Here is a 24,104-nt window from a genome sequence, read left to right as displayed (position 1 = left end):
AGGCAACAAAAAAAACAGGCATTGGATTGAACAGTATCTCTTCATACGAACCAGACTTAACGAAGGCTTTTCTCAAGTAATGATTTGAGATCAGCATGGGAGATAAAATTGAAGCACACTGATACCAGAATTGGATAATAAGCAAACAGCAAGATTGAAAACACCAATTTAAATTAGAAAACTCCCAGAATTCTTGGTTTGAGGTGACCCACACAATTTTCTTACAGTCAGTAATACACTGAGGAATAGTGGTACAATTACACGTACAATTATTAACAATTACTGTGACAGTTAAAATGATTTAACATGCTATCTTCACCATTCTTACACAATATTATGTTGCAGATTGCAGAGTGGAAAATGCCTAGCCTTGAACACAAGTTCAGGTGTTAAGTTCACACATAAGCAAAGCCTCCAGTGCTGCAACTGTCTGAGGAAGTTTCAATGCTGATTGCCCACGTTCTCTTGTATGGAATTCACGATGAATATAAGAGCAATGCGTATGTACTCTGATCAGAAATAACACTTCATTCTTCTGAATTTGAAAAAGAAGTAAGTCCATGGCAAAGATAAAACCTTTATTTGAAATTCAGATTGATAATGCAAAGAAGGAGAGGGATTTATGACTCAATCTTCACGAAAATTTCAGACAAGTAGTTATGCAATGAATGGGCTATTGAGCATTCAGAACGTGACCACCTTCAGATTATTCCTCTATGCCTTCAGCATAAGGTGGAACGGAGAGACAGAAGAAAGAGGGAAGGATACATCTGTGGAACTTCAAAGAAAAGGCTGTGGGAAAAGAAATGGGAAGAGAAGCAAGAGAGCATGTGCAGCTTAATTTGCACCTTCTGTAAATGAGGTTCACTTCATTACATTAGGAGGCCTATTTAGTGGTTCTGATATTGATAAATTTACTCCAGGAAGGAGTTTGAGATTCTCAAAAATGCCTAACACCTCAGTCCATATTTCATGGCTTTTCCCAAAACCATTTCTTTAAGACAGATAATCTTCACCAGAAAAACTATTTTCCTCTTATTATTTTTATCTCCGTAGAAATGCTGCTGTAGAGGATTTAAAGTCTCTTTATAACTTTTCCTTAACACCCAGCAAAATAGCTCTCTGAACTTCATAAATCTATGTGAAAAACTGTTAAAAATAAATATTTCTTAAAATAATAAGCCCTGACTATAGTATGATCATTTTTTTTTTGCGTAAATTGTAATATGGAAAAACATCAATAAGTCTGAACATTATTTTCAGATATTCAGTATAGAAAATTTAATGAAAAAGTGAACAGTTGAAACAAAAATTTGGCCTTAACAAAAATTCTTTTTAAGACTTTATTATGCTAAAGAGTAAAAACTATTTTAATAATTCTAGCTATTTTCTGTAGTGTGACTGCAGAGCATGCATTGCCTCATGTTTGAAGAATTAGTCACCCATTCCTTGAAAGCTGATGTTCCTGTCACATGTTTTGTAGTGGTGGTTAATAACGCAAAGTTATCCAGTCAGGAGCCAGTAAGTTTTAAAAATGAAAATCAGGCAATCAAGTCCACATACTTGGTCATATTCAGAGAACTCAAGAGAGTTCAACAAGATTTAAGACTGTCATTTTTACAAAAGGAGAGCTGACAACAGGAAATAATTATTCTGCTATCACCGGATTTTTTTCAATGTAGGTGACTTTACTAAAACTTTTCGTTTGCTCTTTGCTGTTGTTATGATAAAAATAAGAAAAAAAATTAAAAGTATTGGGCCAAATGCAAAACGATGCATTTATAACAAAGCTTAATCTGACATTTATTATCTGTGGTCATCTCCTCCTGATATCACTATGAACGACACTGTGGTATCCTCTAAAGAAATCCAGACCCTTAAATCTAAAGAAATAATCCATCAAAAAAAAAGAAAGATCTTATTGCTAAATGTCACACTAGATTTTCTACTGAAAAGCAGAATGTCAGGAAAAAAAGTGTCTATATGGATAACTGCAGCCTTCACTTTATGTGGTTAAAGTTAAGTATTGGTGGGAAGCCTGATTTTTAGATGGACCAAGATGTCCAAACATTACAATTTAATTGCAATTCCAGGCATGACCACAGATATTGCCAATTTTTAAAAGACATCCAGAGATCCATCAGTGAGATGAAAGCTGGCTGAGACAATGGGCAATCATGCCATAAGTTTAATAAAGTTTCAAATCTTTTAACCAGTAGAGTGTTGACAATTCCATGAGACTGTTTCTCTGTAAGCCAGTTTTCTGGGCTTAAACAGCTAACATCAAAATGCTCAATAAGTGCAGGTTTATGAACTCTCTGGCCCACTTTATATAGATCAAGATTTATACCCTTATATAAATCATAATATTGCTGTTTTACCACATTCTGATCAGTAAAACAGATATTTCTGTTATGTTTTCATAATGAACATAAAACCAAGCATGGCAAGTAAATGCCTTTAGAATTCAAATCTTTTTTCCTAAATCCCAGATTACATTACTTCTGAAATAGAAAACAATTTACCAGTGCTTGTAAAACACTTTTGAAATAAATGAAGGCAGAATTAAACATGTTATGCTATTGTAGTTAAAAAGTGCAACTGTTTTTCTTCTCAGCATTTAATGAGGACATTGAGCAGGGCATAAAATGACTGCTGGATCAAAAACCTGAGAGGGAGAGAAGAAAAGATACTCCCTTATCTAGTTTGGAATATTGCACCTACATTTGTCACATTTACAAAGACATTTATATGGAAATTTCTCAATTATCAAAATTCAGTATGTCCCTGAAGTATGATCCTCAGGCTTAGAAAGCCTTGGAAATTTTTACATATATTTCCTCTCTTAAAATCATACTTCAGTGTGTTCATTAATTTGAGCTTTCTACACATCACATATTTTCAAATCCATAGCATCATCCCTTGCTTCTAAACCTATGAGGTTGGACCACCTTTTATTATTAGCTTAGAATAGAAAATATACCAAGATACAAATAAATTATATTTTTCTAGTATTCAGAAAAAATTATTTTACAATAAATAATTATTTTATTAAAATTTCCAGCCTTCTAGCATAGTTAACTAGTTTTATCTTCTTTCCCCAATATTAATTATATAATGAAATAATTATATAAAGTAACCAGTTTAGTGCCAAAGTAGTTTTATATTCTACTAATGCATATTTTTTTGAACATTTAAAGGGTTGGGTTTTTTCTCAAAAAGGGACAGTTTTTAAAAATAACAGAAGTATTTAGTCAATATTCTCTAAAACTTCATACTTTTCATACTGGAGAGTACAAGCTGGGGCTGCATTGTACTTTCCAGTTGAAAGAACAGCAAAAGAAGACAACTGCACATTTATTCTGATATTCACTAGAAAAAGCTTTCAATCTCTGCAAAAAAACCCCATACGTGTTCACTCTGAGGGACACAATAAAAATGTGAATACAAGATCCTTTTAGCAAATAATGACTCATGCATTTAGTCTTTGTTCATTTTCTCTTATGGCTCATATGAAATGCTACAAAATAGTGGGTCACTGAATATACAAAATATAACTGCACACTAGTATCACAAAGACATGCTCCTTTGCAGCATCTTTTAATAATAGGACATGGCTAACCGATTCAAAATATGCAACGCAGTCTACTGAAAAAAACATAAAATGATATGTCTCAGTCTACATTTTGTGGTCGTGCTTAAGAAATGTAATTAGCTGGTGAAGAAACAACAGAATACCTAATCAGAGATGGATTTCTCGGAGAATTCAGTGCCCTGCACTGAGGTTTTCAGCAGAATTCTCAGGAAAAGCCAGTGATAATATACAGTAATACATAAGCAGTCTGCTTTTTGTTTATTTTCCAAACTGCAGACACCAAAGGAGAAGAAATGTCTACAAAATTAAGGTATTGGGACACTTATTCAGAAGCATTATATTGCAAGAACATTTAGGAAGACCACAGAATTTAAATCCTCAAAAGGAGACTGAAACCTTTTGAAAACTATTATCTTTACTATTCTATGACCCACCAGATATCATGCAATAGTCTGGATATGTGAAAACATACTTATTTCTTCCATCCGCGTATGTAATAAACATTTCATTTATCTACTTATTGTTTAGCCACTGCAGATCAGGGAGATACATAAAAATTTCACAGGTAGAGGCGGATAGAGTTCTGGTAGTTTATTTTTAAGAGCAAAGGTTAAAAAAAAAAAAATTCAAAATTTGTATTTACAGGTAGCTTTTGCAGTCATCACTTTCTCACATAAACCCTTCTACTCATATATAGAGACTTAATCAGTTTGCCTTTTTGCAGGAATAATCATGAGAAGAGGAAAAAAAAAAAAAGGTGAGAATAATTACTTACCTTACAGTAATTGGAGTTGTGTGAGATGTATCGCTTTGATGCACAGACACCTCGGGCACTCAACACGTAATCTTAAGGCCATCAATATTTGTTGGGGCTGTACCTAACTGCTCATACCCTACTCCCTACCAGGCTTGAAAAGGGCGATGTGAGGTCCTGCAGCTCTCCTGCCACTGCAGAATCGGGATCCCTGAGTGGTGAGGACGGAGGAAGTCCCGTTCCTCCACACGAACAGGATGCCTCAAAGAACCACAGGTATTGACATCCGCTTGCTTTTCCAAATGACAGGTCATCAGCAACTCATTTTTGCTGACTCACAAACAGTAACCTGATATGCAGAATCTAGATGTTCCAAGTCCATCTAAAAATGACTCATACAATTCTGCCAAAATGAGCAGCATACCTATAAGCCTTTATAAAGGAATAATATTCCATAAATGTTCCTATTAACCCCCAGAGAGGAGCTTTTTAAGAAAACCTACAATCCAGTCCTGAAAGTGAGGACTCAAGCTTATAACTCAGGGTATCATAAACCTTCATCATAAACGTGATGAAAGGACTAGTCACAAATAAACCTGCTTTCTTCTCAAATTCACTACAAAAGTAAATTTGAACATAAAAGTAATTCTGTCAAAGGGACATTGAATTTCAGTCTTGCTACCAAAGAAAGAATGATTTTCTATACCATTTCTCTTATTGAGCCTTAAATTGCATTAATCCTGTTATCCCCATATGTTTAAAATAATTTAATTTCTATTTTACTGCCAAATTACATCAGAAATAAAAAGGGATTATATTTTTTCTTTTACTCTGAGGTACATATATAATGGTATTTAAATGCATTTAAGTAAATCATGTTTACCTACCAAAAACTGAATAAATACTATATCTAACATTATCAAGAGTACATAAAGATAAAATTAATAGCAAGACAAAATTCATGACTAAATAAATTTTTGCTGTGTTCAGTAGCAATGAAATCTGCTCTGTAACATAATGAGGGTATGTGTATTTGAAATCTCCCATCTGAAACTCAACATATATAGAAAAAATCAGAACTAGAAAACTAAATAACACAGGTACCCAAAACCACATCATTCTGTACCTTAAACTAAAAATTAAATCCAGTATATTTTATTCGAGAATTAACAGATTTTACTCGATCTAACATGCTACGCTGTGATCTGCTTTCAAAGATGCTGCTTTGCAAAGAAAATAAATTGTGTACTATCTCTGTACAATATGGGACAAGAACCATTTTCGACATATACCTTAATGGGTGCACATTGACTTACGGGTGTTTCCAGAGCATTAGATTTGCTGTGTACTTACATGGCGATATCCAAACACTCTGTAAGTCAGATCGGAGAATGTGCTCTCCCCAAGGTTGACTCTACAGTCAGTGGAAAGAGGCAGAAGATTCTAGTGGGCAATTCAGTACAGAAAACCAAGTTTAGGTTCTCTGGATCATCCCCTAGAAAACGCATCTCTCTCCATTGACTATGAACAGAGCCGAGGGAGGTGAGCTTCAAACTAAAGCTAAAATTTTTGAACTTGTTGCATTGTGTAAAGTGTGAATAAACTATCATTGTCCTTATGGCTAAGTACTGGTCTACATGTCTTTTGGACAATGCTTTGTGAAAAAAAATAGAAGAATCATTCATTTAGGCAGTTTCCAAAAATACTAAATGAAATCAAAACTTTTGCCTGATGCTGAACATTACATGTTAAGATATGCAAACTAACAATCACCATCATCATCATTAAGATTCATTTAAAAAGTCAGGAGAAAAGCAGCCTAAAAACATTATCAATGTGCTTATCAATAGAATAGCTGCCTTTTTTACATTAAAAAATACTAACTTTTCATTAAAACAAATGGAACAACAAACCACAAACTCAAGGGACTGGGTGATCTCACCTCCTTTAAAAAAACCAGTACTTTAGGTACTCGAGAGCAAGCTCCCTAAGTCATCATTCAGTCCCTTAAACTAACCATAACGAAATGGCACTTAGAGAATCTAAGAAATTTTATATGTCTTTCCTGGAAAGAGATTAATTTTTTTCACTAACACTGCTTATTTCTCTCTTTTTCCTCTTAAGGAAGACTAGACAGCTAAGATTCAAACTTCTACACTTTTAAAGTCAAATGAAATTAATCCAACTAAGTCAAAATGAAGCCAAAATTAAGCCAAAAGCACTATCCCAAAATGAAGCCAAAAGCACTATCCCCCCAAAAAAAAGAAAAAAAGGAAAAGAAAAAAGAAAATCCCAAACAAACAAAGGCAAAGTCAAACCAATCATGTAGGAAAATAGGGAATATAGGAATAGGAAAGCTGTGCTCCAAGCTGTAAAATAAGTGACAGAAAAGAAAGTTTTATTAGGATCAGAGTACAAGGAAAAAAAAAAAGCAACTTGTCCTTAACTTTAGGACTATTATGGCATATTATGGTGTATTATATATGTTATGGTGGGGTATGTGTGATGCAACTTCTGCACCATAAATTGAGACCAATGGCATACCGATCTAAAACTAAACAAGTAATACTACCTGTCGTCATACCTGATCTGGGTGTTGTTTAAGAATATGGCTATTTCTAAGACTCTGCCAATGATTATGCAACTTGTCATGACATGAAAAGTTAAAATATACTAAACAATATTAAAATAATTTTTTTTAATAGGCCCCCTGTGCATCTTGGTCTACTTTTGATGGTGTTCTCACTAAGTAACAAGAATTGCACAAGCAACTTATTTACTACTAGGACAGAGAGCATTTCATAGAGACATGGGAAGGTTCAGGTTGGAAGTGATATTAGAGATTATTTAATTCCAACTGTACTACCATGAACAGGGACATCTTCCATCAGAGCAGGTTGCTAAAAACTCCAACCAGCCTGGCCTTGAACACTTCCAGGGCTGGGGCATCCACAATGTCTCTGGGCAACCTATGCCAATGCCTCACCACTCTCATCATATTTTTTTTTTCCTTTTGTCCAATCTAAATCTACTCTCTCTCAGTTTAAAAACATTGCCTCTTGTCTTGTCACTATAGGCCCTGAAAAAAAAGTCTTTGTCCATCTTTCTTATAAACCCATTTATACACTGGATGCTACAATCTGGTCTCCCTGGAGCCTTTTCTTCTTCATTCTTTGATATTTCTCTGAAATCCTTCAGGATTAATTAGAGTCTTAGAAAATCATAAAATCTCTTGAAGAATAAGAATTAAAGTTGAGAAAATATAGTATATTTTTACATCACCTCATGTTGTGCCTTTGTCTGCTGTAGAGCCTAGAACTAACACACACTGCTTTCTGAGATGTAAAGGGTACCTGTTCTGCATTGGTATCTATTCCATTATTCTGCAAAAAATGAAGACTTAAAGGATATGTTTGACACCTATATTCCTTGCCTCTGTCTCATTCTCTTCTTGCTGCCTGACTCACATGCTGTCTATCACCATTACATATCTGATAAAAAGGATGAGACCATCTGGCACGAATGTTCTTTCTCTTTCTGAAAAACTGAGAGCCAGGATGATGACATTGCCCTCCAAATGTCCAATATGAACTTTGAGACAAAAAGAGGATTGACTCAGACGTCAACAAGTTTAAAGCATGGTCTGAAAGCAAGGCCTTTTTCCTTAATAATGCCTCAGCTGGTTTTGGCTTATTTTCCAAAAGAATATCAAAGAATTTTTGCAAAATAACTCAGAGAGCTTTGAATTAATTTTAATTAGTGGCTTCATGGAATAATTTAAATGTCAGGAAACACTGAAGGACTAATAAAACAGTTGTTATAGGATTGATGTGTCTTGAGTAAACGTTTTTAAATTTAAAATATATCCTTTTAGTACATATTAGCAAGACTTCATGACTTCTGAGTAGGTAAATACTCTTTTATATTTTTTTATCAAATATTCATAAAATTTGACTGGAAAATGGCCCTAAGCCTAAATATATTTTGTAAACTGGAAAGAAACTGAGTATTGATTAAATGTTCCTGGAGGGTTCTGATTTTTGAATTGATATTTATTAAATTCATTTTGCATTATTCACTCAATTTTTCAGTTTCTAACCCTGAATTATGAGTACCTCAAGGCTCTGTCTACAAATATAAGAAAGATTCCATTTGACTGTTATTTTAACTGAGTCACAATTAGCATTCTGGATATGTTACAGAGCCTTAAATGACATAGAAAGTGAATCATAGAATCACAGAATAGTTTGGGTTGGAAGAGACCTTAAAGGCTATCTGCTTTCAACCCCTTCACAATGGACAGAGACACCTTCCACTAGCCCTGGTTGCTCAAAGCCCCATCCAGCCTGACCTTGAACACCTTCAGGGATGAAGCATCCACAAATTCTCTGCACAACCTATGCCAGTGCCTCACCGCCCTCAAGGTAATTTTTCTTTTCCTTTTATCTTATCCTAACCTACCCTCTTTCAGTTCAGAACTACTGCCCCTCACTATTACTACGCTCCCTCGTAAAGAGTTCCTCTCCAACTTTCTTGTAGTCTCCCCTTTAAGTATTGGAAGGTGCTGTAAGTTCTCCCTGGAGCCTTCTCTTTTCTAAGCTAAATAACACAAACTCTCTCAGCCTGTCCCCAGAGGGGACCAGCTGCAGTCCTGGATCCTCTTTCTGGCCCTCCCCTTGAGCAGGTCTGTGTGTTTTTTGTACTGAGGACCCCAGAGCTGGACACAGTACTGCAGGTGGGGTCTCATGAGAGCAGAGCAGAAGAGCATGAAAACCTCCCTTTGACCACACCCCTTGTGATGCAGCCCAGAACAGGACTGACTTTCTGGGCTGTGAGCACACATTGCCTCAAATACTAAAAATACATATTTCTAAGGTGTATGGGTGCCTCATGAAATAATCCAGATTACTGTGAAAATTTATTGATACTAATTTAGATACAATTAAGTAAAGCCCATTACAACAAATTTTATGGGAAATTCTAGATTTTTGTTAAACACTTCTGCACCCTGTTTTCTTAAACTGACATGCCAAAGCAAAACAGAGAAATAAACTTTAAAAATTAATGGGTTTTATGTGAGATTTTCCTGCCAATATGTGTTTTGAAATAGTTTGCTGAAGTACTATATTATTATCCCAAATACAATAGCCAATCCAACAGAACAGATCCAGTCAATTTACAAAATGGTAAATGCTGGCAAGCATAACAACTTTCTTAAGTGCTAGTGAAATATTATTTTTCTAGAAGACATTCAGGCACTGCTCATTACCAACTGACTTGAGTAGGCATCTTTTACAGTCGATCTTGAAAACCCCATTCCCTAACAGGGTCTGAACTTGGATGCCTTCATTAAGATATTTTACAGAGTTTAGGCATTAATGTGAGCTGACAGACCAACTGGCTCATGTTCACAAGGTCAAAATGCAGGGCTGTGTTAAATACACATAGTTACAGAGGGCAGGAGAGAAAAAGGGATTCTTGTTTGAGTTAATTTCATTTCAATAGAATCTGTATTGCTGTACTGCTTTCTGCACTTCCTAAGAGATTCTCAGCTGGTGAGTCAAGAAAAACATGTTTCCTAAATAAGCAGTGCTTAAATATACACTTGAAAGTCACACATGGTTATTAAGGAACCATTTTCATATTACCACATGTAATTTTTGTTTACTGAGATTACACCCGATAAGACTCACAGCTGTATCAAAGATTAGCTATTTTCCCTTATCTAATTTGCTATATCTCCTCCTTAATAAGCATCTTCAGTCACCTTTTTTTTCTTCTTTATTCAAGTTATTTAGTAAGAGGGGATATCTTGAAAATTTACTAAGGAAAAACAATGCAACTCATTTGCAAACTTCCTGTGTGTCATGCAGCTAAGAGGAAAAACCAATTTTATTATCACCTGATGTACATCAAGACAAATCATTTAGATCAAAGGTTTTAAATTTTTAAACTTCCACATATTTTTCACCCCTCAATAAAATTGCAGCACCCTCTTTCCTGGTTTCAACATGCTGTCATGCTAGGAAATTACAGTACTATTCTAGTTCCAAAAGGACTTCATTGAAACTTGCATTCTTACAAGTCCTCAGAATCCAAATTTAAATATTTATTTAGATTTTCTTAGGGTTTTTTTTTTTTAGATTTTTTCAATTTGTTAAATATTTATTTAGATTTTTAAAGAGAAAGTAGGAAGTTATGTAAGCAACTAATTTTACACACACCAGGTATAATGATCAGAAGAGCAAATATTCAGAAACCTGGGAAACGGCTTACACAAACATTCCTTTCCTCATCCTCAGTCAAAATATACCCCAATATTATTTGTTGTAGATTTTTAAAAAAACAAATATTATGCATCAAAGGTAATTCACAGTTTTATGGGAACTAGAGCCAAAACAAAAATTAAAACTCCATAATAGTTCTTTTTTAATGCTAAAATCAGAATAGAGAAATGCAATTTTTAACCTTTGTCATAAAAAGCTGTGGAATCTAGAATAATATACGTTTAAAGCCCACTAAAAAAAAAAAAAAAGAAAGAGAGGAAAAAACCACCTTGTGTCAAAATTAAATACGTGTGTTGGAAAGAAAAGGCTTTTATGATAACACTAATAAGGAATAAGAATGTTTTAAGAGCATATTATTTCCTTAAGGGCAAATGAAGGCTCAATTCCTAGTAACACTTGCACAATGTACAGTGGCCCATAAGTCATTTATTGGGAAGAGGGACATGGTTTCAAATTTCAAATATATTACATGAACATTCCGGTAATACAATTCAATTTTGTTCAGAGAGAAAATGATGTTTCTGTAAAGTACAGTCCAATTTAAATATAGTATATCCAGATTAGCTGGTCAAATAATCCAGGCACTCCAAATTACGAAAACCTTCTAGTTACAGTACAATGAAATCCAAAATATTTTGCATTCTGATCATTCTCAGCATTCTCGGTTGTGCTTTCACAGCTCACTGCAACCTTAGTCAGCTATTCATCTCAAAATAACATCAGCTTCAGCTAAAATTTTAGCATTTACATTTTGTTCTTTCAAGTTGCTAAGTGTGTTAATTTGATGTGAAGCAATTTACAGAAGAAAAAAAAAAACAGTAAAAACTTGATTAAAATTCCTCTTTTTCTACCATTAAGGAATAAACTCTGCCTTTTTGGTAGTGGAATATTATACCATTAGGTTATATTAGGCTTTACTACATTCTATATTCTGTCACATGAATATTTTAAACATACTTGTGCCTCACATAGAAAGCCTATTCAACCATTCAGCTATTCAAAAATAATGTGAGGAACATAAAATGTCTTCAATAAATATGTTTAAAATCTTTTGCCCTTCATAATGGAACTTGCCAAGGGAAAAACTAACAAATATAAGAGAAAAGATATAAATTTCTTTTTAAGCCATATTTTCGTATGTAGGAACATCCACATTCAAGCCAGAGGCTACATGAATACCTTACCAAGCAGAAAACATGATGAACTAATTAATTTACAATATGATTTCATTTAAAAATTTACTTCCCAAAAACAATGTTTCAGCAAGTAAGGTCCATTTTGCCACATTTACCGAAGAGGTATAAGTATGAGGAGCCTGTCATTAGTCAAAGAAAAAAAAGAAGACAAGTAACAGGCAAAGGTAAGAGATACCTATTTTAGCTGTGTAAGCATTATATGTACAGCAGTTTGTGATTCAGCCTGGCAAATGAAGTAAAAAAAATACAATGGTTCTCAAGGGATTTTCTCCTAAATGAAGCTTCAAACAAAAGCTCAAGCTGCCTATGGGAGCTAATTACACAGGCTTCAAAGACAGTTGGTGTAGGTGTTTAAGGGCATTGAGGGTAAAAATAGAAGTCTGAACGACTAGTAAAGTATCTCTAATCCAAACTATTTTAAAGGTAAAAAACCCTACATATTGTCCATATGTAATTACACATAGTGTACAGATGCATAACTAACAAATTATTCCCAAGCACTACACAGTTAAGATGGAAGGAAGGAAGAACAGAGTAAAACCAATCCTGTTTATAACATGATTTCACTGCAATAAACTGAAGTCCAGACTAACACATTATCTGTAACCTTTCTTAAGGAATATCTTTCAGATATTCCCTTTACAATGATCCAATACCAATTACAAATAACAGAATTGAAAGCTATGGCCCAGCAGAACCCTTATTGAGAGCACAGAAAATACAAAGTACAGGGTCCCCAGGATCTATGCTTTCACTTTGACTCAACTACTGTTTATTTATTAAGTATCTAAAAATCCAACATGATTCTCAAGGATGCACTGCCTGAACTGAAGGAGCTATGATTGAGCACTTGCAGCACATCTACCCAAAGGGATGGTAAATTGTGTCTTTAGGGGTGGGAATGTGTGAGACAGGATATGGGACAGATGAGAATGGACCAAAAAATTCTTCAGCTGTCAAAGACAACGTGTCATCTAAACGGTATTCTGAGCAGACTAATTGATGACTCACATATTCAAAGTTAGGCACGCACTTCCTCATCTCCCTGCACATAAATAGTCGCTTGCATTTTTAAAGCTCTATTTCATCACGTTCATTATAGATGATATTTTTCTAGGACTCATCATATTTTACCCCTTTTTTTTCAACTCAGGTGTTAGCAACTACACTCAGTTAGCATCATTGGAGTATTTAATTCACGTAATATTAATTCTAGATACTTTAAGAAAAGTATAGCATATTATCAGATTACACAGATCCATGTGTTATTCATTTGTCTCCCACCCTGAGCATAACCATTTATCCTAAGCTATTGTGTGATGTCATTCCATCTCTTTTCAATAAATGCAATTGTACTAATGCCCAGATGATGGGAAATGAAGCATGGCAATTTAAGAGATTGCACGGAACTCTTCTGCAGAGCATAGTAGGGCCCTGCATAGATTTACTTCTTCCTTAATCTTTTTATTATTTCACTAGCAACTGAAGCTGGATGTAGGAGATGGAATTTGTCAGGTTTATAAGCCAGAGTTTTGAAGAGTCATACTACATATCCTATCTCATTTATCTGCATATTTTTTATCAACTTTTTAAAGCTGTGCAAATCCAAGGTATGGCAACTAGGCAAATTGGTCTGGAATACTTTTGGATATTTGAAATTGCCAAACTAGTGAATAAAGTTGAAGAAAGGCAATAGTTTATAAGAGAATTAACAGGGTCTGATCTATCTCCTAGTGAAGCCAGTGTGAGACTTTCTTGTGGTGTCAGTAAAAGTTAAATTAGGATATCAAAGTACATAAAGGCAGTTGAGTACATAGAATTGTAAACATTATGGACCTCCAAGCAGCACTTATGTTACCAGGGACTAAATATCTGGGGATCATATTTGAAGGAAGAAGAAAACACTTTAAAAACGAGGAAAACTCTGTGCTTCTCTACCTTTCTCTCTCCTTCCATCACATTGCACATGAGTTTTATACCATCTTTAAAGCCAGTGTTTGTAGGGTATGGAGAAGGTTACCAGATAGACTCAATACTCAAGAAAAAGTGTCCTTAAAAGTAACAGAAAAGGCAAGTAAGCAGAATCAGAGAAAGATTGCGCTTTTTTGATCAAACTGTGCATCAGTTACCTTATGACAAATTAATCTACAATGTGAACCCGGGAAGTTTGGATGGGTAATAATGGCTGTAGAATTGTAAAAATATATACCTGAGTTCCAAGTTTCCTATTTCTCCTTCTTGAGCACAATATGTGTGCTGAAAATATTCAGTATATTTACAGATGACTTCTAAACAGACTTAAATACTGCCATGACAGTTTTCATGGTTATTTAGAATACAATGAAAACCGACCAATAAGAATTGCTATAGAGATCTTACAGTAATGTTTGGATAATAAGCTGGTTGATATGTTAAAAAAACATAAAAGGGAAAAATAACCTTATCACAGAACTTATAAAAGGCCATAAATAAGCTATTTTCTACTCAAAAGCTGGAGACATCATGGCTACTTTTCTGAAATATCAGTTTAGTGGTCAATAGTGGTCAAAAGCATAGATCAATGCTTTCAAATCTTGATGATGATGTTAGTTCATAAAATCACGCATTAAAAGGAAAAGATAAAGAGGAAACACAGCATCTCACAAAAACTGAATATATGTGATGAGGTTGTCAAATTACAGATTTTAAAACAAGCAAAAAAGAAACACTTTTTTCCATGAAGGACAAAATTCACATGTTGCAGTAGTAGCCTGTGCATGCTAAACCACTAAAGGATCAAGGAATTTATTTAAAAATGGGAGAACAGGTATACCAGAGACAAGCCATCTGTAACATGCCTCCAAAATTCCCTGAATTTCTTTCTTGGTAGCTAAACTGTTCTACACTTTTACTGCTGTTCATATTACTCCCTAAACCTCTGTTGCTCATCACTGTCAGAGACAGGACACTGAAGTACTCAAATCTCTGATTTGTATGGCCTTGTTTACGTAATGAAAAAGTCAGCAGAGTGAGAAAAGAAAATACAAAAAAGGAACCACTTTTTCCTTATCATTATACATCATATATTATTATTATTATTTTAATATTTATTATACATCATAGCCCTATACCATTAGACTAGGTGCACTGTTATAAGTGGAACTATACAGCCAAAAGAGTTGTTCTTTTTTCTCCAAATAATATGTTTGCTTTCCAGCAGGATATCTAATTTAATTTTTTGTTCACTAAAGTATCAGATGCAGTTGACCGTGTTTTACCCTCTTTTCACTGATAGATTCATTTCTTCTTACAAACATATGTGCAAATTAAGTATTACTTAGGTGATTTACGTACTTAGCAGAAAAAAAGGAATCTCAACTCTCTCATTCAAAAAGAAAATTTTTTAATAAGTTTCTAGTCCTCTCAGTTACAGAGAATCCTGAGTAGTGAAGATTCTAAAGTGAACATCTGTAACATCCATCCTTGGGAACAGAAGAAAAAAATATCCAAACCTATGATTTTTCAACCAGCCTGAACTGAACTTTTGAACTTCAGTTTTTGTTTGTCTTACTCATAAAAGTTGGCTGCACAAGCACTGTTTTATAAAGCTATATAGTGTATAGCAGAACTAAACACAGAAATGTGCAGTGCAGAACCATTCATGTTTATCAGCTGAATTTGAGGGTTTCTAGACATTAAAAATCAAACACAGTAACAGAAACAGAATTTTAATATTAAAAAATGTAATCTTACTTAAATGCAAACCCTTTTGCTACAAAATATGTGGTCCTTGGCTGAAGCTGTTAGAGGAGGTAAGGAGATATTTCTAAATCAAATTCAGGATACATGCAGTGGCCAATCACAGCATGACTGTAGTATAATAGAAAGGTGTGATATAGTGAAAATGACAATCGTGGTTCTAGGACTAATAAAAAAGTTACTTTTGGCAACAGAAAGAAATATTAGTAACATTATATGAGGCACTGTAAGACTCCTTTTAGAATACCTTGTATACTTTTAGTAACTTATCTTCAAAGAAAACATACTGGAATGACTAAGAAAATGAAGATTTTCATTTAAAAGTATGGCTATTAAAAAGTTTGGCTTCTCTAGCTATGCAAAATGAAAGTCAAGAGGGAATATTAGGACTCTGTGTAATTAGGGATAAATACAGAGAGAAAGGAACAACTTAAACTACAGGATAATGCTGTAACAAGATGAAATAGATACAAATAAGTCATGAATAAACTAAGACTGAAAACTGAAATGTTACCTAATCATCTATGAAGTACTTTTCTATGATTGCATTCCAAATGGTAGCAGAAGCATGAAACCTGCATTGTTTTACAACAGAAAAAGTACTTTTAAAAAAGGTGTCATCTGACCAAGATATAGAAATAAATACTTGAGACACGAGCACATAGAAGTCTGTTTAATTAACACACATAAGGAAATGTTGAAAAACAAGGCCTGGATCCTGCTTGCCCTACCATCTTATTTAACTAGTCCTGTGCTTTGTGACTTTCAGTGATCACACGTACATTCTTGTTTTCCAGAAGCATGATTTGATTTTAGGTTTGCTAGACTTTAGTTTTCACTGATGTGTGAGAATTTGGCTCTATCTAGCAACAGATTTTTGAGAGGAGGACAAGCATGCTCCAGATGGTATGAAAAAAATCTCAGCTGTCTTATTGTTGCATCTTACTTACCCTTTCATGGATAGCCTAACTGATGTAATTGAGGTCAAGAATGAATTTTAGGTATGTCAGACTGCCAGGGACTTATTTTCTCTTTCTCTAGAGTATAAAGTCTGGTCTACTTTTTAAGGTCATTTGTCATACTTATCTATGAGTGTTTTTTAAAATATATGATATTGGTAAAGTTCTTGGTAATTTCTTCTCTTTCCCTGAAGTCTCACACTATGGATCTCAGTTTTTTGAGTGTAAGAAGAAAAGAAACCACAAACAAACAGAGAAAACCACAGCTGTAGCACACAATATTTTGTAAACTTTTGAATAGTATCAGTTGCATCCTTTACAGCAACATAAGGGATTGGACTCAATTGCAGTACCTTTCATCCTGTGCTCTATTTGAGGATATATGACCTCCTTAGAGAAATTTTTTACATTTCTGAAGGTAAGACGCTAATTAGCAGCACAACCCAGCTAAGAAGAGTCAAAGGGTTTTCATGCAAACAAAGACTGTAATATTAAGTCAGAGTATGCATATTTAGTAAATGGGTGAATTCAGCTACAAAGAATTGTTCTATACTCTGCAACATCGAATGTGTCTCAAATAAATGTGACCATAGCCCTGCTTGACTGAACTTTTTATATGGTAAGAATTTATGTGTTCTAGTAAGTTTTATTACATGATCTCATTCATTTGGAAAACTTTAAATGGAATCACCTTTGCACTTTTCCCCATAGGGTATAAACATTTCATTTTGGTTTATAAAGGTCTTTCTTCTCTCTCTCTCTCAAAAAAGGATTCTTTTTCACATTAAGGGCATGCAAAGGTTGGTGGTTTGTTGCTTTGTTGGCTTTTTTCCTGAGTAGACAGCAGCCTAAAGGAAAAGGACAGAAAGAAAAATAGGCTCTTTGACTTGAAAGTGTGCAAATACTAGGGAAGTAAGAGTGACCTAAGGGACACTTCATCTCTATATCCTGTAGCGAGTAGTAAAAGACTAGCAGCTTCAGTCTTGCAAAATATCTGCCAGATATTATTATACCTATAAGAAGGTAGCTTTAAGTAATAATTGTGCAAAGTAACTAAGTTTTGGACAAAAAAATGGTGCTCGCCTTTGCATTTTGATCCACTGAGTTTAATTTCAAATAAGGGGCTGGTTTTCTCACTAGTAGAAAAGTTTAGGCAAGGTATTTTGAAAGTCTCTAAACTGTCAGACATGGTTGTCCAAACTGTCAGCAAAGAAAACTGTCAAAGAATGTAACCACATCTATTCACATACTTGTTTTAATGGTCACCCAGCCCAAAGAGCAAGATAAACAAACATGTCCATAAAGAGAGCAATAAATAAGAGATAGATACAGTCTTTGATGATCTCTGTTGATAGAATACAATGAAAACTTTAAAAAAAAAATCAATGAGAAATAGATACACTACTGGATGCCATACTGCCTTCTAAAGTCAAGATACAAGCTGTAGTTATTGTCTGATGGGCTTCTGCTATTGGTAATGACATATATCAGAATTAATGACACTGTCATACAACCCCTTTGCAGGTTACATATGATTACAGAACACTAAAAACTAATGACTAATTTTGAAGACATTATTGATCACATTTTGAAAGTGAACATTTGCCTAGGTATGGATCTAAAAAGACTCATTTCTTCATACAATTCATGTCGCTTAATGGAGGTCAGATAATTCACTTTACTAAATGACTTTCCATTAGTTCCTTTACCTATCTTCTGTTTTCAGAACTTCCAGTGAAATTATCTCAAATGTTTTAATATAAAAAAACAAAAGACAGACAACAAGCTTGCTATAATTTCCAAGTCACCCAGGAGCATCATCATGCACATTCTTTGTGTCACATGCCAGGACATCAATCAGCTGTACCACTTTCGGGGATGGTTGTTGAGCTTCAGCCTATCTACAAAGCATCCAGTCACACTAGCTAAGTAAATGGCAAATTCATTAAGACTATCACCTATAGAGCAACCAAATTAAACCTTTTTAATCATTAGGAAACATTAGAACAAGCATATATGCCACACCTACTGGACATGTCAAGCTACTAATGTCAAAATGTCCCTAGAATTTTTAGAAAACTTTCAATAGTGAGAAAAAAAATACTTCATCAACAGAAGACAGATATTATCCTGCAAGGATGATGAAGAACTGGAACTAAATCTGAGTAACATTCCAGGTACAAATGATCACAATTATTCTGTATATGTTATGTGAATGACAGTCAAGTGCAAGCCTATAATGTATATATGATGAGTTTTAAAGTAATCTGCGTCTCAAAGCTGAAAACAACTCCTAATCAGGAGCCAAAACTAATGAGGGGAAAAAATGTGGATTGAAAAGTGGAAATTCTGCTCAAGTACTCTTCAGGACATTTTAGCAGCTATCCTTTACTTGAGTGTTAAGTGCCTGTAGCCACACAAATATAACAAGTGGAAAAGAGGGGAAGGAAAAGCTGAGAATAACTAACGTAAAGCTAGAAGTTAACAAAAATCTAGCCATGGAACCAGAAACATAAAGGGAAAATCACTTCTTAGATGAGATTAGAACAAAAATTTGTGAGGTACTTCTGCAAGTATATTAAAAGCACAGGAATTCTAACATTCTCAAATATATCCCATTCCATCAGTAGCCAAGGAAATCTCTAATGTTCATAATAATTGGCTTACATTTTTATATAATACAGAGTTTATAAGTTTGTATCCAGTTAGCTTCAAAAGGGCTACACCAAAAGCAAGGTGATGTGTTAACATTGATTTTCTAGACCCTGAAGCATTGGAGGTGTTGTGCCAATGGTTATTTACACATTGACATTTACATATCTCCCAAGTAAGCATGAACTTGTCAGGATGACACTAACTGAATGACTAAAGGGAGGAAGAACTTCAAAAATCATTTTTTGTGCTGTTGCAGTACAGCTTAACAGCAAATCTTAACAGCTAGGCAAAACAGGCAAGTCATATACATATTAAAGTCATGAGTCCATTTTGCCTTATCATTTATGAGATGAACTGATAACCATACAGACAAACTGATGAGAATCTTTATAAATATTTTGGTGAGGGCCATAGAAAAAAGCTACCTGTGGCTGGAGTGGCAAAACAGCAACACAAACCACCTGGGTGAGCTTCTTAAAATGCACAGAAACCATATCCACTACTAAAATTGAACATAAGGCATGTAATGCATACAATACAAAATATACAGTAGTACATATTTAAGTAATGCACAAGATTTAAAATTATATGCTCAGGTAAGATAGCTAAGCCTTCAAGGCCTGTTTTAAAGCAAAATTAATGATAAAATCAATAAAACTTGAAATGCTTGCTAGGGAAAATTTTCTTGAATTAAAACACTTATTCTTGATCATTTGCAGCTACAAAAGACATTACTAATGGATGTCAAAAAAAGCAAATTTTCTAAAATCTAGTAATCTGGTTCATTGGGGAAAAAAAAGAGTGTCATAAGAAACAAATGTCTGAGGAAAAAAATAAATAACATCATTGTGTATCACATTTTATTAGCAAGATGAATTGTTGAAACTAATACAGAAAGTTTACTTTGAAACTGAAATAATGTTCACCTACTTGTGCACAATTAATGTTGCTGCTTTTTTATGTTTCTGTTGATAAACACATGCCAGTTGTATATAGATAAAGCAACAAAATTAAAATAATATTATGTTCACAAGACATAAACTTAAAAACCATTTCACATGAGAATATCTGGGGGGGGGAATATCTATAAAATGACCCTGCTGACTGACATATTCACAGCATTGACCCGCTGTGTGTCTATAAGCACATTATATTACTGCTATGTTGACTTATACTCTCTTCCTATATAACATAATTTTATCTCCGCTCAGACACTTACTTTCTTATGTTTAGTACAACCTTCTTTATTCTCCCTTTGTCACAAATCTCTGAGGATATAGATTTTTTTGTATATTTATATGCTCCATTTTGCCTTTAGTTAGTTCATAAATTAAATTGTAAAGGAATTATTCTTATCAACACATCTGCTCTCTCAGATTACGAAGACCAGAAGATTTCTTACAACAAGACCATAAATTGCTTTTGAGTTGAAAAATAATCCTCTGAGAAACATCCAATTGTATTCAATTCAATTGTAGAGTATTTTGATTTCAAGTCACCCAATCCTAGAATAAAACTTCCACCCTATTCTAGTCTGAGATGATGTTTTCCTCGCAGCTGATGGATTTTGTTGCACTTAAGAAAACTTGCCAGGGAGCAGGCACCTATCAACCATTATCAAGAGAACATTTCAGCTTATTTAAATGTGCTGCATCTTAAACTTTAAGGCAGGTTTTCTAGGCTTTGAACTCCCCTGTAAAGCTTTCTTAAGTTCTTCCCAGGAGGGAAAATCACTTTGGAAGACCTGAACCTAAAATTGGCTACAGTTAATGATCTTACTAATATTTTTCTCACTTATCTCCCACATAGGTGAATCTAGTCATACTTGATTTATGTTCACATCTCTCTGAAAGAGAGAATTTTGTCTAAATGGAAAAAAAAGGCAGGAAACACAAGCCTAAAGTCAACAAAAACAAGAAACGTACTGTCTTGTCAAGCCATTACCTATTGTCAGACTCACCAATTTGAAACTTATTGTTCCTTTAGTAGCCTTATACTCAACTAATTGTCCTAGAATTTCACTCCTATCGTGAGTGAACTTTGGAATTGCAACACTCCCATGAGCAGTTCCTGAAATGTTAGTAATCCTTTCAAGTTTTGAGATGCTCGTGTTCTTGCTCCAAAGTATACGTCATCTCCAGTCCTGCTTGAGTCTTCTCAGTTCTTTCTCTTTTCTCACATTTAAGATTTAATTACAATAACCATAATAACTTAACACAATAACCATAATGATGATAATAAGTCACACTCTGCTGAGAAGGTGACAGATTTTTTGCACTTCACTTATCCATAGAGAGAGCTTCTTCCTAAACCAAAACCATGAGAAAGAGCCAACTGATTCTTCCCTGCCTCTTTTACCCCCTTTCATTACATTCATCATGTTGACTATACTGACTGAACTCTTCTGAAGCCAGCTGGACACCATTAAACCAATTCCACAGTATATTGTGTTGGAAGAAGATCTGCTTTATTACTCTCCTCTAAAACCTGTAAGTGATTATTTCTGTCAGGATTTAAGCATCTTACAGCTACAGTACTGTACAAGACTACAATAAATACAGTAGTGCTTGGTAAGCTTATACAATAATAATCTACTAATTTATTAAGTAATTAGTAATCTATTTGTGGATGATAAAGCAATAATAAAATGTTTTTTGATCATCATCATTATTATGATGATGATTAAAATACTTTTATTCAAAATAGAGAGTCGCATGGAAATTTTTCACTTTACTTATGTTTACAATTAAATGTTCTCAGAGTGTTTTAAACAATATATCAAGATATAGTTTCTTTCTAATCTAGAAGCTAAGCTTCTAAGTGAAAATAGAGAACATCGATTCTTTTAAGTGAAAGGAATAAAAGCAAGGTGCAACTGTCTGTCCCACCCTCTAATAAACAATACCATAAAATCAGAAAATAGTAGCTGACTGTGCTAAGGGTGAAGAGTCAAAGATGAGAACACAAGATAATCTTGCTTCCTCGCAAGAACTTGGGTATGGGAACAGGGACAATTGCTTCCTAAGTAAGTAGTTCATGCCATGGGATAAAAACCACAAAGTTAATCATTAACCATTCTTATATAGCAAATTAGAAGATTTAGCAATCTGAGAATTCGACTCACTATGTTTCTAAGCAGTATATGGGATACCTAAGTCAACAAATAGATGGTCCTCCTCCGAGACTGCACCAAATTCCTGGCCACATCACCAGCAGAGAAAATTCCTTGGAGGTTTTGGCATTTCTGGTATGCATTCTCATTACCTCATCTCCTGCTTACTATAATTCAATGGCATCTCTGACTGGGGCATCCCCCACCTCCCAGGTGCCTCCAGGAAGTAGTGCCCACTACCTGGAGTGCTCTGCTTGGTGTCTCTGTGATCAGCTTTGAGCCTTTGACTATGATCAACCTTCCAGCATGTTCTTATGCTTTTACTAACAGAGGAACAAAAGATCCCTTTTGTTTGATACAGGCTGCAGCTGTGTATTCTCATAACTAAGCTGTTAGGAGTGTTTTATAAGTATTTCTGAGTGAGCATGTCTTCGGTCAGTGTGCCTTGTGCTGGCTTCGGGTCTCTCTGAGTGTCCTCTGCCTCTGAGCACACCTACTGCACCAGAGTTCTTCACCCAGGGATCTCATACAGTGCTACATGTTTTTTAGGTGATAAGACGTTCCAGAACTAGCAGGAATTTCTCAGAAGTGCAAGCAGTATGCAAATTGAGTCATAAAAATGTAGGTGTCCGTGATTTATCAGCTACCTACGTACTTATCCACAGATTTCCATGACCTGTTTAATTTACAAGATGCACATGGATTTATTTTTCAAATGTAAGCCAAATATAAAAAAGGGCAATTCTTCTTTAGGACAGTCATAAATTTGTGTTAATTATTAAATATATTTTTAAATATATCTCTCTGTGTATGTATGTATACTCTGAAAAATATCCTTGATGTTTTTACAATAATTTATAGTCTAACATTGCATCTCTGGATGACTGAACAGAAAACTTATCCGGAACCAGACAGTCTGACATTGCAGTTGGATATTTGTCCTGAAGCATTTGTTGAAGTATGCTTTTTACTTGAGTGAATTAATTGTGATTGTCTCTGTACAGTATTTCAGAGCTATTCAATTAAATTTTATGTGGCTTCTACTTTACAAAAAAAAAAAAAAAGAAATTTCTGGAGACTGTAGCACAAGAAATGAAGTTAAAACAGAAATAAACAGATAATGATAAATCTAATTTTAATTTTAAACGCTTATATTACATTTTTCTCCTGTGGCTATTCTTTAAACACAATCAGAATCAATGCAATCATCTTATTAGACAAATAAATCTGACAAGCATTGCTTATTACTTTTAATGAATTAGTATTATTTTTTTTCTTTCAGTGCACACATTAAATTAATATTCTGGAAAACGTGACTATGTTTTGTGCTGATTCTTTTTCGTTTCAGTGGTTTGGTTGCAACAGCTGCTGTTGAGAGCTATAAGGGAAGCAAAGGTAGGCAGTACTGTAGCTATCATTAGGCTGTCATAGATGTAAAACACATTTAAGTGAAATTCAATAAGCTGAAATAGATTATTTTTAAAGGTACCCTCTTTGGGAATATGATGATTTTTTATGAGTCTGCAATACTTTCTGAGAATTTTTTGTGTAAGACTAAAGTTTTCAGTTTAGAAATTGATCTCTGCAAAGTGCAGGAACTTGAATGGTGTTAAACAGTGAAGGTGTTTGAAAAAATAACTCTGAGAGCAGTATATTGATATGTAGTATGGTTGGAAATAAGCTGCTTCTATGGCAAATGATACAGTACAGAGCACATTTTTTGCAAACCACATTAAATTATTTTTGCAGTGAATCATCTGACAAATTTGCTTTCTGAAAAATTCCACTGCTGTCAAAGCACACAAGGA

General features: G+C 34.4%; 1 protein-coding gene across 42 annotated transcripts in view; it reads right to left on the bottom strand.

Annotated features, from left to right (window-relative positions):
• RIMS2 (regulating synaptic membrane exocytosis 2) overlaps window positions 1-24,104 on the bottom strand; it is a 448,944-nt gene that overhangs the window by 274,049 nt on the left and 150,791 nt on the right. The window contains exon 1 of one of the 42 annotated variants that reach the window (XM_017806481.1): window positions 4,371-4,472. The exons of the other annotated variants lie outside the window; for them this stretch is intronic. The gene's annotated coding sequence lies outside the window, so the exon portion shown is untranslated. Of the gene's footprint in view, window positions 1-4,370; window positions 4,473-24,104 lie in introns of those variants that run through there. 42 annotated transcript variants of the gene reach the window in all.

This window comes from Lepidothrix coronata, unplaced genomic scaffold (assembly GCF_001604755.1).
Source record: "Lepidothrix coronata isolate B3197 unplaced genomic scaffold, Lepidothrix_coronata-1.0 Scaffold15, whole genome shotgun sequence".
NCBI lineage: Eukaryota > Metazoa > Chordata > Aves > Passeriformes > Pipridae > Lepidothrix > Lepidothrix coronata.
The sequence above is the reverse complement of the archived record's forward strand: the minus strand, read 5'-3'. Positions and strand labels throughout refer to the sequence as shown.